This window comes from Mesoplodon mirus (assembly GCF_964341445.2).
Source record: "Mesoplodon mirus genome assembly, chromosome: 15".
Lineage (NCBI taxonomy): Eukaryota > Metazoa > Chordata > Mammalia > Artiodactyla > Ziphiidae > Mesoplodon > Mesoplodon mirus.
The window spans coordinates 56245355-56262383 of NC_138991.1; the positions used below are offsets into that span (position 1 = coordinate 56245355).

Here is a 17029-nt window from a genome sequence, read left to right on the forward strand (position 1 = left end):
TGGAAATGCTTATTTTTGTGTTGTGGGTTGCGGCTCTGTAGGAGGCTACATTGGAGAGAAAGACTCTGAGGTTCAACAGCCTGAAAGCTACAGGTCTGGGTGATCTAGAAGGCTCTACACCAAGAAGCTGTCCACAGCGTGGTGACTAAACATGGAGCCAGCCAGCCTGGGTTCAAACTGCCACTGCTACCATTACTAGCTGCGTGACTTTTGGCAACTTGCTTAATCTCTCTGGGCTCCAATGGCTACATCTGTAAAGTAGAGATGATAATACTTCCCTCACAGGGTTGTTGGGAGCACCATTTGTTAAATAAATATGATTCTGGGATTCAGGCTCCACCCACACCGCCCCTTCTCCCCACCCAGGGCTGTTGGAATGGATCCCAGAGAACGAAGCTCTTTGCCATGAAGACATTTGTTTCCGGGAAGCTACAGCAATTAGAAAGAGCCAGGGATGATTGCAAAGTCACAGGGTACTCATTATTGATTCATTACCTATCTCCTGCTCCCAACCAGAACATAAAATCCAGGGGAGTTGGGACTTTGCCCTTTGTTTTGTTACCCCAGCTCTAGGCCCTGGAACAGTCCTGGCACCCAGGACACATCAGCTGAGGGAGTCAGAAGGCTGTGCGACAGTCTCAGGAGTCAGCTGGACTTGGTTCAAATCCCATCTCCAGGCACCTTCTTGCTGTGTGACTTGGGGCTTGTTACTTAACCTCTCTGGGCCTCAGATGCCTCATCTGTAAAACAGGAGGTTTTTTTTTTTAAGAAAAGGAGATAATGGATATAAAAGTGTCCAGTGTCCAGCACCCAGCAGGGGTAGGGTTAGTGTTAGTGTTTCCCGTCACTATCATCATCATCGTCCTCCTCCTTCTGCACTGGGGGTTTATTCTGCATCCTTGGCCCATTGCTGTGGTCAGGGTATATCTTGTTAAATAGAACCACAGGCACACAGCATGTCATTTAGGTGGTGTTATTGAGGGGATCAGGCCTCGCATCCTGAGGACCTGTTTTTCCCTGCAGTTAATGGGCTACCCCCCAAGCAGGTAACAAAGTTCTCACTCTAGGCAGGCCAGGAAAGGCCCCACTTGCTACTTCTTCTGGGCCTGGTGAAGACAGAGGCCTGGCTAGTTTGGGGACAGTCTCCCACACCTCCAGGGAAAGGCTGACCCATGTAATTGCAGGGACAGGGAAACTCACCCGGGCCTCCACCTGGGCCACTGTCTGTAGGTGCCATCGCTTTGGTGCACCAGGCAGGTAGCATTGCCAGATAGAATAGAGAACGCCCAGTTAAATGTGAATTTCAATAGAGAATGCCCAGTTAAATGTGAATTTCAGACCAACAGTGATTTATTTTTTCTAGTTTTAAGTATGTCTTGTACAATGCTGAGAATATATTATAAGTCTGCAACACTGCAACATTCGGGACATACTTATACTAAACAATTACTTGCTGTTTATCTGAAATTCAAATTTAACTGGGAGTCTTGTGTTTTTATTTGCTACATCTGGCAACTCCACCAAGGCCTCTCTCTGCCCCTGAATTCACTCCAATTCAGCTCTATCTTGGCAGCAGCAGAAGCAAAGAGCTTATCCAGGGCAAGAGCCTGGGCAAGGGCAGTGAGCTAGGATCTGGGCACGGGGAGGGCCTCGCCTGTCCCTGGCCTCAGTTTCCCCATTTGTGTAACTCAGCAGGAAGAATCTCGGCTGCACAGGGCTTTTGCAAGGATGAATCGTGTGATGTGTGTGGGAAACATATTTTGGAAATGAAAAAGGTGTTATGGAAACATTAGTTACCAGAATTCATTGTTATGAATAACACAGACCAGTCAGTGGAGGCTGTTTCTGGCAACTGGTTTCCTTTTTTGAAAATTAGTTTTCCTAAACCAGCAATTTGTGTTTGTTTCTTAAAATGTTAGAAAATGGGCTTCCCTGGTGGCGCAGTGGTTGAGAGTCTGCCTGCCGATGCAGGGGACACGGGTTCGTGCCCCAGTCCAGGAGGATCCCACGTGCCGCAGAGCGGCTAGGGCCGTGAGCCATGGCCACTGAGCCTGCGCGTCCGGAGCCTGTGCTCCGCAACGGGAGAGGCCCCAACAGTGAGAGGCCCACGTACCACAAAAAAAAAAAAAGGTTAGAAAATGGAAAGTAGCAAAAGGAGAGGAAAAATCCTAATTCTCCTCACTCAGAGACAACTATTTATCACGTTCTTTTATCCTTGAAAAAGTGTGAAGACATTTTTCCAGGTGTATGTGTGTGCATTTTTTTTTCTTTTTAACAAAAAATGGGATTATAGCCTGCATTCTTTTTTTTTTTTTTTTTTTGCTGTACGCGGGCCTCTCACTGCTGTGGCCTCTCCCGTTGCGGAGCACAGGCTCCGGACACACAGGCTCCGCGGCCATGGCTCGCGGGCCCAGCCGCTCCGCGGCATGTGGGATCTTCCGGGATCGGGGCACGAACCCGTGTCCCCTGCATCGGCAGGCGGACTCTCAACCACTGCGCCACCAGGGAAGCCCTAGCCTGCATTCTTTCATGCAAACTGTTTTTCTCCCCTGGCTGCTGAAATTTCAGAATATACCCAGAGGACATCTCCCCCTTTCTGTCTGGTTCATGTGATGCCAGGGGTGTTGGCATGTAATGTGTCCACTTCCCAGATCTTGTTCTGGGCCCTTTCAGGTTAGAATACAGCTGCAGAATCTTCAGTGGGAAGAGAAACAGTCACAGATGTACGTATAACTGCCCCCCCCTGCTGTGTCCTCACAGAGCGTACGTGAGATGCCTGGTTTACTTTTATTTTTTTAATTGAGATAAATTCACATAATATAAAATTTAACATTTTAACCATTTTAAACTCTACAATTCAGTAAACTTCACAATTCAAAATATTGCACAACCTTCACCATTACTGGCTTCCAGAACACTTTTAGCAACCCCCCAAAGAAACCCCATACCTATTACCTACCGCACTCCTTCCAGCCCCTGGCAACTACCAATCAGCTTTCCGTATCTATAGAGTTTTCCTATTCTTGAAATTTCATATAAATGGAATCATATGATATGTGACCTTTTGTGTCTGGCTTCTTTCACTTAGCATCATGTTTTCAAGGTCCATCCACACTGTCGCAGGTATCAGTATTTCACTTCCTTTTATGATCAAATAATATTCCATCATAAGGGTATACCACACTTTGTTTATCCGTGCATCAGTTAGTGGACATTTGGGTTATTTCCATCTTTTGATTATTGTGAATAATGCTATGAACATTCCTGTACAAATTTTTGTTTGGATACCTGTTTTCAATTCTTTTGTGTATATACCAGGGGTAGAATAGTGGCTGCACCATTTTATATTCCCACCAGCAATGTATGAGGGTTTCAGTTTCTTCACATCCTCCCCAACGATTGTTATTTTCCATTAAAACAAAAAAAAAATTTTTATGACCACCATAGTGGGTATGAAGTGGTTTTTCATTGTGGTTTTGATTTGCATTTCCCTGATGACTAAAGATGTTGAGCATCTTTTCAAGTGCTTGTTGGTGTTTGTATATCTTCTTTGTAGAAACGTCTATTCAAGTTCTTTGCCAATTTTTTGTTTAAGTTAAATTTGTGTGTGTGTGTGGTAAAATATACATAACATAAAATTTATCATTTCAACCATTTTAAGTGTACAGTTCAGTGGCACCAAGTACATTCACAATATTGTGCAATCATCACCACTATCCATCTCTAAAACTTTTTTTTTTAAAAGACTATTTTTGGGCTTCCCTGGGGGTGCAGTGGTTGAGAGTCCGCCTGCCGATGCAGGGGACACGGGTTTGTGCCCCGGTCCGGGAAGATCGCACATGCCACGGAGCGGCTGGGCCCGTGAGCCATGGCTGCTGAGCCTGCACGTCCAGAGCCTGTGCTCCGCAACGGGAGAGGCCACAGCAGTGAGAGGTCCGCATACCGCAAAAAAAAAAAAAAAAAAAATTGGGTTGATGTCTTTTTGTTGTTGACTTGTAAGGGTGCTTTATAAAATCTGGATATTAGATCCTGATCAAATGTACGATTTGCAAATATTTTCTCCCATTCTGTGGATTGTCTTTTCACTCTCTTGATACAGGCATACTTTATTTTATGCTGCTTTGCTTTATTGTGCTTCGTGGACATAGCATTTTTTTTTAGAAATTGAACGTTTGTGGCAACCCTGCATTGAGCAAGTCTGTTGAAGCCATTTTCTCAAGAGCATTTGCTTATTTTGTGTCTCTGTCACATTTTGGTAATTCCCGAAATATTTCCAACTTTTCCATTACTGTTATATTTGTTATGGTGATCTGTGATCGGTGATCTTTGACGTTACTACTAAGACTAGCTGAAGACTCAGATGATGATTAGCAGTTTTTAGCAATAAAGTATGTTTAAATTAAGGTATGTACTTTTTTTTAGACATAATGCTATTGCACACAATAGACTATAGTAGCGTGTAAACATAACTTTTATATTTACTGGGAAACTAAACAATTCGTGTGAGTTACTTTATTGCAATATTCACTATTGTGGTGGTCTGGAACTGAACCCATAATATAGCCGAAGTATGCTGTTAGTGTCCTTTTATGCACAAAAGTTTTTAATCATGATGAAGTTCAATTTATCTATTTTTTCCTTTTGTTGCTTGTGCTTTTGATGTCATATTTGAAAAACCATTGCCTAATCCAAGGTCATGAGGATTTACACTTTTGTTTCCTTCTAAGAGTTTTATAGTTTTTCCTTTTTTTTTTTTTTTTTTTTTTAGTTTTTCCATTTTGAATTCATTTTTTTCTATAGTGTGAGGTAGGGATCCAGCTTCATTGTTGTTTTTTTTTGCTGTACGCGGGCCTCTCACTGTTGTGGCCTGTCCCACTGTGGAGCACAGGCTCCGGACACGCAGGCTCAGCGGCCGTGGCTCACGGGCCCAGCTGCTCCGTGGCACGTGGTATCTTCCCGGACCGGGGCACGAACCCGTGTCCCCTGCATCGGCAAGCGGACTCTCAACCACTGCGCCACCAGGGAAGCCCCAGCTTCATTGTTTTGCATGTGAATATCCAGTTGTTCCAGCACCGCTTGCTGTAAAGACTCTTTTCCCATGGAATGGTCTTGATATCTTTCTCAAAAACCCATTGCCCACAGATGTATGGGTTCATAAGCTCAATTTTATTTCATTGGTTTATATGTCTATTCTTATGCCCATAACACATGCTTTGATTACTGTAGCTTTGTACTGAATAATAACTTTTGAAATTAAGAAGTGTGAGTCCTCTGACTTTGTTCTTTTTCACAATTGTTTTGGTTATTCAGAGTCCCTTGCAATTCCATATGAATTTTAGTGTCTGCTTATCTATTTCTGCCAAAGAGGCAGTTGGGATTTAGATAGAAATTACATTGGATCTCTACATAAGTTTGGGGAGTATTACCATCCATGATGGTTAGTTTTATGTGTCAACTTGGCTAGGCTATATTACCCAGTAATTCAAGTAAATGCTAATTTAGGTGTTGCTGTGAAGGTATTTTGTAGATGTGGTTAACTTCTACAACAAGTTGACTTTAAGGAGATTATTTTGGTAATTTGGGCCTTATCCAACCAGTTGAATGGCCTTAATAGCAAAACTGAGGTTTCCCAGAAGAATTCCACCTATGGACTAGAGCTTCAGCTCCTGCTCAGGAGTTTCGTATCTATCTCTCTATCTATATCTGTGTATCTATGTGTCTGTGTATCTATCTATCTCTGGTTCCATTTCTCTGATAGAACTCCGATATACCACGTGAATATCTTCCCATTTATTTAGGTCTTCTTTAATTTCCTTCAGCAACATTCAGTGAAGAAGTCTTAAACTTCCTTAGTTAAACTGTTTTCTGCATTTCGTTTTTGTATTGTTCCTTGCTAGTGTATAGAAATGCCACTGATATTTTAAATGTTGATCTGGTATCCTGCCGCCTTACAGAACTTGTTTATTTGCACTAACAGTTTTTGTGGATTCCTTAGGATTTTCTATATACAAGATGATGTCATCTACAAATAGAGATAGTTTTACTCCTTCCTTTCCAATCTGGGTGCTTTTTATTTCTTTTTCTTGCCTAAGTGCTCTGGCTAGAACTTCTAGTACAGTGTTGAATAGAAGTTGTGAAAGCAGACATCCTTGCTTGTACTTGATCTCAAGGGGGAAAGCATCCTGTCTTTCATCATGGAGATGATGTTTGCTTTGGGCTTTTCGTAGATGCTCCTTATCAGGTTGTGGAAGTGTCTTTCTATTCCAAGTTTGTTGAGTGTCTTTATATCTTGAAAAGGTGTTGGATTTGGTAGACTTCCCTGGCGATCCAGTGGTTAAGACTCCACACTTCCACTGCAGGGGGTGCGGGTTTGACCCCTGGTTGGGGAACTAACTAAGGTCCCACATGCCGTGTGGTATGGCCAAAAAATGGAGAAAAAAAAAAAAGGTTTTGGATTTTGTCGTATGCTTTTTCTGTGTCTATTGATGACACAGAAAAAGATGATTATGTGGCTGGTTTACTTCTCTTCCCTTCCTGGAAGCGTTGGGTTGGAAATTCCAACTCTGTGTTTTTTTCAGGGATCAAAAAAGGGTTACAGTTTTATAACTCTCCCCATAAATAATCGCAAACTCACGGATGCAGTAAGTATTTAGGACAGATGAGAAAACAAAACCAGCTCCTGTTGTGGCTCAGCAGTTGGGGGGAGAGAAATGAATGAAGATGGCTTAGCAATGAGTAATAGAGAAGGAAATTCAGGTGTGCGATTGCTTTTCCTTCAGTAGAAAGGAAGAAGGAAAGAAGAGGATGGGGGAGAGGGAGGAAGGAAGGAAGAAAGGCTGTTTCTTCAAGGTTTTGCTCTGACACATTTTCTGTAGGGCTCACCTCTTGCTATCAATGGTCTGTGATACTTTGTGTTAATGTCAAGACATCAGGTGTTGGGCACAATCCAGCTTTCTCTATAGTTGTTTTTGTTTTTGTTTTTGTTTCCGATACGCGGGCCTCTCACTGTTGTGGCCTCTCCTGTCGCGGAGCACAAGCTCGGGACGCGCAGGCTCAGCGGCCATGGCTCACGGGCCTAGCCGCTCCGCGGCACGTCGGATCCTCCCACACCAGGGCACGAACCCGTGTCCCCTGCACCGGCAGGTGGACTCCCAACCACTGCGCCACCAGGGAAGCCCTCTCTATAGTTTTAAAACAAGAAAAGATTGGCATCACTAATAACATCTACGTAGCAACTTCTCATGCTGGGGAGAACTTTGAAATCCCCTCCTTTAACTGAGTAATACGTCCAGGGCTGGTAGTAATACGTGGCTGCTGGTAGCTGGGTCCACGTGGTGAAAGGTGGTAAGAGCTTTGGGCAGGGAAGAAGGGGACAGTTTGCTATAAGACATTGGGCAAGTCACTCTCTGCCTGGGTCTCAGTGTAAAGGGGGGGAGGGTTCCACCACCAGAGGAGTTCTGGGATCCAGGTCTATGAATCCGCAAGGGGGATTTTAGGCTCCCCACCCAGGTGGCGTTTCTCTAGGTAGCCACATTAGGGTTCCACCCATTCTCCAGGACTCTGTACTCTCAAAGCCACATCAGCTTATCAGTGCCCTGTAATGACTTCCCAGGGGGACCTGCTGGATCAGGGCTGCTATTATTACTGTAGCAGCATAATGGGGGCTCTTATCAGATACGCAGCACCTGTTTAGGGGCAGAGGGTTTTGCTGAAACAGTAGTTACTGATTTCCAGTTTTCAGTGATGGAGGGGCCACGGGCCACCCTGGGGGCATACAAAGTACAATAGTTAGCAGATAGGGTAAGTTTTTTTTTTTAATGTCTATTGGAATATAATTGCTTTACAATGGTGTGTTAGTTTCTGCTTTATAACATAGGGTAAGTTTTATTTAACGCAGTCTGTGTTAAACGCTTTGCCTGCATTAGCTCACCTAATTCTCCCGTAGATCTTTTGAGATATGCACTGTTATGCCCATTTTACAGATAGGAGACTGAGGCTCAGAGAAAGTGGGCACTTGGCCAAAGGCACATAGAGCATCTTGGGCTGTCTGGATGCGTCTGAATGTACAGAAATTTGTTATGGGGAGAGAAGGGCCGCCCTCCGGAGGGCAGGGAGCACTGGATCCCTTGGCGCGGGATATGGAACTCGAGGGTGGGGGTCCGCATAGTCTGAGGGTGGGGAAGAAGGAATGCCAGAGATGGGGGACCCATGCGAGCCGGGGAGAGCAGGGGATGGAAATCAGGAGGGGAGATTCAAGGGTGTCCGGGCACGTGGTGGGGATCGATGAGCAGGGGCAGAATCCGAAAGGGGAGACACCAGTATGGGGCGAGTGGGGTCTGGGCTGAAACTGGGGGTTCCAGGGAGTGAACGGGGTCTGGGGTGTAACCCGGGGTGTTTCGAGAGTAGTGGGAGATCGGAGGGGTGGAGGGGAAGGGCAGAAGCCGGAGGGTCGCAGGTCCCTGGCGGGCTCTCAGGCCCGGGTTAGCGGCCCCCGCAGGTGGCTGGGCGCGGGTCCCGGCCGCGCGCGGAGGCGTGGAGAAGCCGGAAGCCGAAGCCGCAGCGTCCCGCCCCGGCCGGTCCAGCTCCCGCCCCCGCCGCCGGGAGCTCCTCCCCGCCGCCCGCCCGCCAGCCCGCCAGCCTGTACCGCCAGCTCAGACCTCCCGGCTCGACTGGCTGCGCGGGCGGCGGTGAGTGCGGCGCGGGGGGCGGGCGGCCGGGGCGCGGGTGGGGGGCGCGGATGGGGGCCGGCAGCGGCCGGGGCGCGGATCGGGGGTACCCCGGCCCGGCGGTGGGGAGCGAGCGGGCTCCGTGGGGCGCGAGCACCTGCTCCGGGCTCCACGCGGGTCGTGGCGGCCGGGAACCCTGACGGGTCCCCGGGGTCGAGGTGGGGTGGAGGGCGTCGAGGTCCCGCCTCGATCTTCTGTGCGGGGCCGGTGAGGCCGGGTTTCCAGCCTCTCGGCGCCTGTTCCCGCCGCGGGACAGGCTGGTTCCGTTCCTGCTCTGCTAAGTGGGCAGATCGCCCGCGGATCGCGCGCGGTGGGGTCGTCCCGCCCCAACCTGAAAGCGCGCCCCTTCCTACTCGCGGGGCCGCCTCCCCGGAGAGAACGCCCCGAGGCTTTTCAGGAAAGTCTCAACTCGCTCTGGTGGCAGCTGTCTCAAAGTTGAGATTTCCAGAATCATCACCCGGTGATTTAGAAACAAAACCAAATAACAAACAAAAAAGCCCGACGAATTTCCGGACGCCGGTCCCAGAAATTCGACTTCTAGGGGCCACGGCATCTGCGTTTTTCCCCTGACCCCGGGGGTTCCCCGCAGGTTTCAGGACGGCTCTCAGACGGTGACTGTGTGGACACCCGAGGGCCTAGGGAGCCCCCAGCAGATGAAAATCCGGGACACAGAGCAAAGGGAGCCTGGGCCCTGGCTAGACGCCCCCTTCATGGGGGGTAAGGTGGGTACCCTGTGAGTGCAGGGCTGGCCCGGGACCCCGTCCACTGCGGGTGCTGGATGGATGCCAGTGGCACATGCTGGCGAGGTGGACATCACCCCTCCCTACCAAGATAGGCAGGTTGCCCCCTCCCCTCTGCTGTACAGGCCCCTGTGGATCTGGGCAGTGGGGTCATTGTTGTGCCAGAAGCCCTTGGTCAGGGTCAGGGAGAGGAGGTGATGGGAAATGGGTGTATTCTGGAAGGGCTGTGCATTCCAGGGATCAGGCCAGCTGGTCTTTGAATAGTTTTCTGGTGGCTTTTGTGCTTCCCATAAGTGGGGCTGATGTCATTGCCTGTTGGACTGAGCTTTGGTGGCTGGGAAATCCAGTTTCTGGAAGCCACAGGACCTTCCCATCTTAGCCCATCAGGGTAGACTCTCCCACCGGTCTTCCCAAGGGGAATAAATCCTTGGCCTGTTGAGCTGGCCCTGGTTCAGGCGGTGTCTGGAATGCAGGTTGGCCCTGCAGTTCCCCTGGGGCCCTTTTAAGGAAAGACATGGTTTGCATTAGTGTGTGCTTGACTGCCTCCCTTACCTTCCTACTCCTACCCCAAGACGTCTCTGGGTGACTCTTTTAAAATGGGACTAACCTGGATGCCGTGTAGTGGGATGAGCTGGTATCTGGGACTCCACCAGCATGTTTGGTTTTATCACAATTGGCTCGGAGTCCAGAGAGCAGGTGACTTGCTCTACCTGGCATAGAATAACAGCCATGCTGCCCTTGGCTTACCTCTCAGCCAGTCCTTGCTCTGGAATTTAAATGTGCACCAGACTCTCTAAGAAACATTTATTGTAGATCTACGATGGGAGAGGCCCATCTTCCCTCTTTCCTGTTACTTTAAGGCATGAATAATACATGCTTTTATTCAGATTTGTAAAAGTATCCTTGTTGTAATGTTTTCATGGATTAAGTGACTCGGTGATTGATCTGAGATGGAGAATCAATTTCTGAAGTCTCTAAAATACTAGATTGAAGTCATTTCGCTGTCTCTGGCGAGTAAACTTCCCTTTGTTCCTGTGGTTGCTTTTACGGGATAGCTGTGGGGAAATAAAGTGCTACCCTTGCCTTGTAAAGGACACAGAAGAAATGGCTCCCGGTCCTGAGGGGTTTATGCTGTGGGTGGAAAATGGAAACACACAAAGGTGAAAAGCCAGTGCTCAGCAATGCCCTTGTGACTGTGGAAGGATTGAAAGGAATGGAAAGGAAGGAGCTGTGAGTTGGGGGCCAGGTTAGTCAGGGAAAGTTTCATAGAAAAGCAGAGGCCTGAGTACATGTAGCAGAAGGTACATGCGGACTAGATGGGCAGCATTCCGAGTGAGCAGAAGGGGCTCAGCAAAGCTTCGGAGGAGGCACAGACTAGCCCATAGTTGAGGACAGTAAAAGGGGAACCACTGAGAGCAAAGGAACTGGAAGGCCGAAGTTCATTTTCAAGGAGATAGACAGGGCATGCTTTGTTGCCATTACCCACAGCCAGAGGTGCTATGGTGCCACTCTGAGAACCGGGAGTATGCCATCAGGGACTTAAAATTCTCCCACCGAAGACGAATCAACCCCAGCTACAGTGACGTGGAAAAAGCGGGATCTGACACGAAGTCCTAGAGTCTTGGCACAGTGACTTGTCCTTATTTGTGCTTTTACTGCAACAAAAATAGCTCAGTGGGCGAGGTGGTCCATCTCGTCATGCAAATAAGGCGTCCTTAACTCTGCTGTACTTCAGTACTGACGTGTTTATGGTGTCTTTGGTGCCCATTTGACCCCCCCATGGCCTGTTGTGAACTTGACTGGTGTTTACTTATCTTAACATTGTTATTCGAGTTCTAAGTGGTACTTTCCCGGGTCCTCACAATTTCATCTTATTGTTTGCACTCTGGGCAGTCAGGATAACACTTTCGTAGCTAATGAAGTTGTCCCTTAGCCTCAGGTTATTTCGGTAGAAGAACTGTGTGTAGTTTCATAGGGTTTAAGACCTGGACAGAAGAAAGGAAATATCAAGGGTGTCTGTGTGGTGATTCCCTGTTCGCCTAGTAGGTAGGAAGTTAATTCACCAAGATCGGAAAAGCCAGAGGCACTTTTTTCTTTGTGGGTGAAGAAGGTAACTTCAGGGAAAATGATGATGGAGAATTGAAGCTTACTTAGCTCATGGAGTTTTAGGATTGACAGTGTTCCTAGGGTAAATTTAAGAGCTTAGCATTGACTTGCCCTAACCTTGAGTCCAGGGAGGTTATTCATGAAGGCTGCATTGATAGTTTTTAAAGTTATATAAAAAATAACAATATTACAGAAAGCATGAAAGATAAAGAAGATTATCAGGTATAATCTCACCCTGTGAACGAAACAACTAGCAATAAGTTTTCCTTATTTGGCAGTTTTATCTTTTGTCATGGTGCCTGTTTTTTTATGAAGTTGTAATCAGGGTACATATCATTTTGTCTCCTGATGTAGTCCCATTAATGTTCTCATTGTGCTGTTTCATCAAAAACTATCATTCATGTGGAAACTGGGGATGTGGTTTCACCAGGAATCTAGGGGGAAATTGCCCTCTCTGATTTTGGGGGAGCAGCCCAGCTCCCCAGTGGAAGGATTTTCCATTCTACAAATCAGTGTAATTTGTAGTTATGCCATCTTTGAACCTGGCTCTCAGATTGTGGTCACTTTATCTTTGACTTGTGAAACAGACTGAATTTAGAAGATGTCTTTTGAAAACATGTCTCTGAAATCTTTCCCTGTGAGCTTTGGTATTTTTTAACTGAGGGAGACCGAATCTGAATTTGTTTTGGGGTCCATTAGCCTAAGAACCTTAGTGTAATTTCTCACTTCCTTTCCCAAAGAGAGTTGGAGATCCCAATTTCCCCTTTTGTCTAAATTCTTCCTCCTTACTGACTGAGAGTTTAAGAAGCACCATTTGCCTGGGCCGTTTCCTGGTGCCATATACGGGTTAAATTACATTACAGCAAACACAGCGTCGCAGAATCTTTGTATTTTAAAGATTGCTAGCCAGTGGCCTTTAGTTTAAGTATTTTGAACAATATTTGATTGACTAAATGTAGAAGTCAGATAGTTCGTTAGGGTTTTTGAAATCAGGTTTCACTTGTGCTCACATTATTGTAAAGAACATTTTTCTCTAGTGACTGTGAAAGACCAGCTCTCTTTGACCTCCTCAGCTGGTTCTCCACCTTGTGTACAAACTAGACTGTTTTCTTAGGGGACCTGACAATTTGCATGTGTGTGTGTGTCCTTCTTTTGCTGAAGGAATGCCTTTTTTTCCTGGGGTCATTTCTGTGATGCACGTATACTCGGAGCAAGATTCTTTTCTGGGGCCGCACGGTGGGGGCAGAGAGTGGAATTGAATAGTCTTCCTCTTTTTCTTCCTGAAAGAACTGATCTTAGAGGATTAAGTTGGTGGTGGAAAAGCTGCTTTATCTTCTCTCTGAAGGCTTTGCCCTTTTGTATGTTGATCTAATACCTAAATCTAGAAAACAGGAGGATATATTTTTAGAAGAGTTTATCACCTACCTGTGGTTAAAACCACTTTGTGAGAGTTTTAAAAATCTATCTTAAGGGAGGGGGTACAGATTTGTGACCGGGAATCAGTGTGCATTCAGCTGGGAGGTTTGGAGATTCATTAAACTCTAAGGCCCATTTGCTTAAATATGGTGATATCTATCTATCTACCTACTTAAGTATCCATCCACTCATCCTCAGTGAGAAATAATAGAAACCCTGATCATCACCCCCACCTCCACTTAACCTTTCCCATTTAACCAAAATACACTTGAGAAAAAAAAAAAAACTTAAAAAAGTAAACCTTAAAATTTTTTTGTTTTTGTTTTTAAAAACTGAACTTGAATGCTTTTGAGTGAGGCCTGCCTGCTCCAGTTCATCTTATAGTTTAATTTTAGATTTGCAAGAAAGTAGCAGTTAGTGCAGGGAGTTCTCACCTACCCCTCACCCAGTCGTCCCGTCTACCCCCCCCCAACATCTTACATCATCACCACAGGATATTTGTCAAACTAGGAAACTGACATTGGTAGCTCACTGTTAATCACATTCCAGACGTTATTTGGAGTTCACCAGTGTTTCCACCAACATCCCTTTTCTGTTCTAAGATCCCACCCAGGGTACCATACTGCATTTAATCACCCCATCTCCCAGTCTCCTCCGTCTACTACGGTTTCTCAGTCTTTCCTTTCCTTGTTTTTCATGACTTTCTAGAGAGTACCGGGCAGAGATTTTATAGAATTACCCTCACATTGGGTTTGTCTGATGTTTTTCTCATGATTGCACTGGGGTTATGGGTTTGGGGGAAGAAGGCCACAGAGATGAAGGGCTCTTCGCATCACATCAGGAGGTACATGATACCCATGTGACATTGCTAATGATGTTAACCTTCGTCTCTAGGTTAACATGGTGTTTGCCAGCTTTCTCCATTGCAGATAGTTAGTCTTTTTCTCTTTTCCTAGACTATTCTTTAAAAGCAAGATACTAAATCCAGCCCACACCTAGGAGAGGGAGGGGCTAGATTAATCTCCACCTCCTGGAGGGAGGGGGCTTCTACACATATCATTTGGAATTCTTCTGTAAGGAAGATTTGTCTTCATTTAGGAAATACTTCTTTAGTTATAAGTAAGTACTCGGGATGTAAATGTATAATAAAGGTAATTAATATGGCTGTACATTGAATGAAACTTATTAAGAAAGTAAATCCTAAGAGTTCTCATCGCAAGGAAAAGAATTTTTTTTCCTATTTCTTTAGTGTTGAATCTTTATGAGAGGATGGCTGTTCACTGAACTATTGTGGTAATCATTTCGTGATGTATGTAAGGCAAATCATTATGTTGTACACCTTAAACTTACACAGTGCTGTATGTCAGTTATATCTCAAACTGGAAAAGAAAACTACCCCCCAAAAATACACTCTTTCAAAGAACGTGCACTATAGATTCCCCCATCGTATATGGGATATATATACGCCATATGTGCGCATGAAATCTCAGCTCTGCCAGGAGGTTGTCTGTGCATTGCTTTCGCTAAAGCTCTGGGGGATCCAGAGAAACATGGAAGATAGCCCTTCCCTGGAGGGGTGTAATGCAGTCCAGTTAGGGCAACAGAATCTAATTTGCAGACAGGAAGCAATTAGGACACAGGGGGAAGGCTTCTGTCCTCCAGGGCTGGGTTGTATAGGATAGGCAAGGGGAAGCGGGGCATGCCTTAAAAGACTGCAGTAGCTAACGTTTACCACCCTGTTCTCACCTTAAGTCTTGCTAAAGGCAAGACTGTTATATAATTTTCAAAGGTATGGCAGTTATAAAACCTACAGTCATCTGGACTATGGCCAGAATTGAGGAGTCTACCAAGTAACGCAGGTATTTATCATCAAGATAAATGCCCAAGCTTGTTTACTTTTTTCATGGGAGGCACCCAAGGAAACTAGTAATTCTTACTTTACACAGAGTTCTTACACACTGGGTTCTGGTTTTCCAGTCCTTGGAAGCTTTGAAGCAGCAAATGGAGGAGTAGGATGGGGGCTCCCAGCAGCCTGGGGTATCACAGAACCACAAGATGCTGACACAAGCATTTCCCTCCCTCCCTCCCTCCTTCCTTCCTTCCTTCCTTCCCTCCTTCCTTCCTTCCAATCCTCCTTCCCTCCCTCTCTTTCTCTCTCTCTTCCTTTCTTTCTTGACTTTAAGAAGGCAGAGAGAAATAATAGGGGATCATTTTAGAAAATGGTTAAGAGATTTTCAGGGGAGAGATATTGAAAAAGGGGCCTCGATCAGAATGAAGCAACACCAGAAATTATGAGATGAGTTTTTGTTGTGTTGAGACGTGATCTGGGGAGAGGACCCCTTGGCTACGGGCCTTTGGGCCTTTGATGTGTGTTTATACTCATGGGGGAGTTGTTGGATGGCTTCTGCTGTGGTTGCTTTCTCCTGGTATTCTAGGTTTTGAGGCTTATTTTTAGAATCTGAATTCTCCCTGGCAGGAGTTGAAAACTTTGGGGGGCTTTTCAAGTTGCTCTTGGGCTGCTGGTTAATGAAACAGAACCTGCCTGGGGGTCCCTCCCCAGAAGGTCCAGCCTGGTAGCCTGGTCCCCACCTCACCTGGGCCAGGCTCTTTGTTTTTTTTTTCTTGGCCGTGCTGTGCGTCATGCGGGATCTTAGTTCCCTGACCAGGAATAGGACCTGCTCCCCTCGCAGTGGAAGCGCGGAGTCTTTAACCACTGGACCGCCAGGGAAGTCCCAGGGCCAGACTCTTGATGGCGAAAGTGCTCCTGTAACCCGACCCCACCCACCTGGCCAACCGCTGCTCACGCCCCAGAGGACACAGGTGTGCTTGCCTCTGTGTCTTCTGCCGCACGGTCCACCCCCCTCCTGTTCTGCCCTCGCCTGTGTCCTTCTCTTCTCTTAGACCCTCCACTTGCCTTAGAATCTGGGCTCAGTTTCCCCTTTGCGTTTGCTTCCATATATCCCCATGTTGGTTAACTTTGCCTCCCTAAATGGGTTCCTTAAGGCCAGTGAGGGAGGGTCCATGCCTCCCCAATCCCACATCCGCCATCAGCCTTCAGAACCTCCCGCCTGAAAAATGGATCATAGTGTAAAATGTGAAGAGAAGAATTTTATTTTGGCCAATAGGATGTTGTTAGTACAGATTTGGGGCTGATATAGCAGAAACGGTGGAGTGCACATCTTTTCACCAAAGAGAAGTAATCAGTAACTTTAATGATGACGTCATTTCACCCAGAGGTGGGAGGACAAGAGAGACCAACCTGGGGAGAGCAAATATGGGTTTGCAGAAGAGGCTCTTTTTCCCCATTAAAAAAAAAAAAGAAGTTTTGGGACTTCTCTGGTGGCGCAGTGGTTAAGAATCCACCTGCCAATGCAGGGGACATGGGTTCGAGCCCTGGTCCAGGAAGATCCCACATGCCAGTTGCAGAGCAACTAAGTCCGTGCACCACAACTACTGAGGCTGTGTTCTAGAGCCCGTGAGCCACAACGACTGAACCTGCGTGCCACAACTACTGAAGCCCGTGCGCCTAGAGCCTGTGCTCCGCAGCAAGAGAAGCCACCGCCATGAGAAGCGCACGCACTGCGATGAAGAGTAGCCCCCGCTCGCCACAACAAGAGAAAGCCCGTGCACAGCAACGAAGACCCAATGCAGCCAAAAATAAATAAATAAATAAATTAAATTTATTAAAATAAAAGGTTTAATGTATTTTATTTTAAATTTCATTAATTTTAAAACTTATTTTATTATAAATACATCATAATATAAATAATTAAATTATAATTAATAGATTATAGAACTGTAAAATTTGAAAGTTACAAATATGTTTAACTTATTAATTTTTCCTTAATTTTTTGATTATGTAATATTGCTATGGCTCAATATACAAAAGATCAACTTAGGGTATAAGAGTGAAAAGCGTTCATCTGGCTGCATCCCCCAGTGCACCTCCCCCCTCTGCTTACAGGCAACCACTGTTACCAGTTTCTTTGTTTCTTGTTTTTTTTTTTTCTTTTTTTTTTTCTTCCTTTTGGCCACATCATG

The 17029-nt window shown here is 46.1% G+C and overlaps 1 protein-coding gene across 5 annotated transcripts in view; it reads left to right on the top strand.

Annotated features, from left to right (window-relative positions):
* Window positions 1-17029, top strand: part of LITAF (lipopolysaccharide induced TNF factor) — a 112154-nt gene that overhangs the window by 72436 nt on the left and 22689 nt on the right. Inside the window, exon 1 of one of the 5 annotated variants that reach the window (XM_082600418.1) lies at window positions 8639-8687. The exons of the other annotated variants lie outside the window; for them this stretch is intronic. The gene's annotated coding sequence lies outside the window, so the exon portion shown is untranslated. Of the gene's footprint in view, window positions 1-8638; window positions 8688-17029 lie in introns of those variants that run through there. 5 annotated transcript variants of the gene reach the window in all.